This window comes from Galeopterus variegatus, unplaced genomic scaffold (assembly GCF_000696425.1).
Source record: "Galeopterus variegatus unplaced genomic scaffold, G_variegatus-3.0.2 Scaffold1598, whole genome shotgun sequence".
Taxonomy (NCBI): Eukaryota; Metazoa; Chordata; class Mammalia; order Dermoptera; family Cynocephalidae; genus Galeopterus; species Galeopterus variegatus.
In genome coordinates this window covers 335477-337846 of record NW_007727709.1, presented here as the reverse complement: position 1 = coordinate 337846, position 2370 = coordinate 335477, and positions in this window count along the sequence as shown.

Below are 2370 nucleotides of genomic sequence, written 5' to 3'. Positions count from 1 at the left end.
GGGCGGGGGGGGGGCCGGGGCGGGGCGGGCGGCAGAGGGCCGAGCCTCGGGTCGGAGGAGATGACAAGGCTGGGGAGGGGCGGTTGGGGTCTCGCCCCTGCTCCGTCGGCTGCGCACACCCCGTTCCCTTAGCCCGGTCCCTGGCGCGGTGTCCTCCCGAGCCCGCCGGGCTACTTGCTCTCTCCTCCGAGCTACGCCGGTCCCGCTGCTCTTAAAGGGCCAGCGCCGCCGCGCCACCCCGCAGCCCTCGTGGGGCCAGGATGGCGAGGGCAAGAGCAGCGCCTGCGGCGCAGGGGCCGGAGGGGGCGCAGTTGTGACCCAGGACTGGGGGTTGGCAGCAAAGGGCCGACTTGGGAGCAGTGAGGAAAGGAGAGCTGGAGTCACTCAGTGGGGACAGGTCCCTGGAAGACAGACTGGACAATGGTGGCGGTGGGCGGGGGGCAGAGTGGGGTACAGATTCTATCACTCTCAAGAGATCGTGAGATTGTCATTCTGTCTGCATACACAACCCCCCTCTCCCCATCAATTTCTCTCAGTTCTAGCCCTTGAGTTCAGGCCTGCCTCCACGAATCCGCAAACTAGCTACAAAGGCTTTCAAAAAAAGCGGGAGTCTTGGGAGATTGGGACATCCTCCCCCAACTTTCACACTTTCCCTCTCTAGGGGTGAGGACACTAGTTAAGAAGGGACAAAGAGTACTAGTTAAGAAAGGGCAGAGGGTCGCAGCTTTGGGAGAGCTTGCAAACAGCTCCAAGGTTAAACTAGTACCTGAGTTCAGCCTACTCTACAGTAGAAATCTTTATTCACTCAGCCAAATTAGGACCTTCAAGACAGGCACATGCTTGATCCTGGCAGCACCTGTGTGCCAGGGCATGCCCAGGGCTCACAGACACTGCCTTTGGCATATTCTCAAACATGTGCATTGTCTCCCTCGCCCCATAAGCCTTCAAACGCAGGTCCCCAGAGCGCACTTGCCCCTGCCCTCTCCCTTTCTCAGGCAATTCCTCTTGGCCCCTGCCTGCCCCAGCCACTATTTCTTCAAGGGGTAAGTAGGTTAGCCAGCCAAGACACGTGACCTGAGCTTTTAAGTTCCCACCTGTCACATAGCAGAGACGGATGGGAAAGGAGGCTCCTGAGGCTGCTGGTGCTGCTGCCACTCCTGAGGCTTCTCCTTACTGCAGAAGTTGAGAGGTTACTAGCAGTCAAACCTCTCCCCCAGTTATCCTCCCCCCACCCCCCGTCACCCTCCCCCAAGCCTCTCCATAGCCCTGTAGGCTGGCAGCCTCTGCAGGACATCTCCAGGCCCCACCCTGTAACTGTGATGTTTATGTGGGTTGTGGATCCAGCCTTTCCTATCTTTCTTGCACCCCATGCTCCACATTATCACCATTCCTCAGAACCAACCTTCCCTTTCTCCAGATAGACCCTCCTTTCTCCAAGTTAACCTTTGATGCTCTACTATAGCCTCCCCCACCCCCAATTATTGCATTTATTGAGTAGCTACTAGGTACCAGGCATTATCTCATTTAATGCTCACAATACCCCTGAGGCAGGTTTTACAACTCCCCTTTACAGATAAAGAAAATGAGGCATAGGGAGGTTAAGCAATGCAACCAAAGGGACATATCTCATTGCTAGCAGAACAGGGCTTGAACCCCAAAGTCTTTGCTTTTACTCACTCTGCTAACTGGACCTCTCAGAACCTTACTCCTAAATGGACTATCTCTTCATTTTCTAGACAGGCTCTTCATCCTCCTGAGATAGCCCCCATCTCTTAACACCACCCAGCTCCATTCCTGGCACACAACTTTTCAATTCCCAGGAAAGTTTCTTCCCCTTTCTTAGGAACACACTGTCCTCCATTCCCTATCTTCTGAGACTAACATTTTTTTTTTTTTTTAAAATAGATGACCGGTAAGGGGATCTCAACCCTTGACTTGGTGCTGTCAGCACCACGCTCAGCCAGTGAGCAAACCGGCCATCCCTATATAGGATCCGAACCCGTGGCCTTGGTGATATCAGCACCGCACTCTACCGAGTGAGCCACGGACCTGCCTTGAGACTAACATTTGCAAGTCTTCTATCAGCTTTCCACACTGTGGATTCATACCCATGCCCCAGAGCAGTGGTCCTTAGCCTTGGCTGAGAGCATCTCCTGGGGGGCTTTCAAAATATACCCAGATACCACTCCAGACCAATTCATTCTGAATCTCTATGGGTGGGACCTAGGCATTAATAGTTTTAGAAGCTCCCCAGGTGATCCCACCAAGCAGGCAAAGTTGAGAGCCACTGTCCAGATGAACTTTCCACCTGGGTTAGAACTACTGCCATGCACCCATGCCCCATTAAAGGCCTCCTTCTTCCCTGGAACA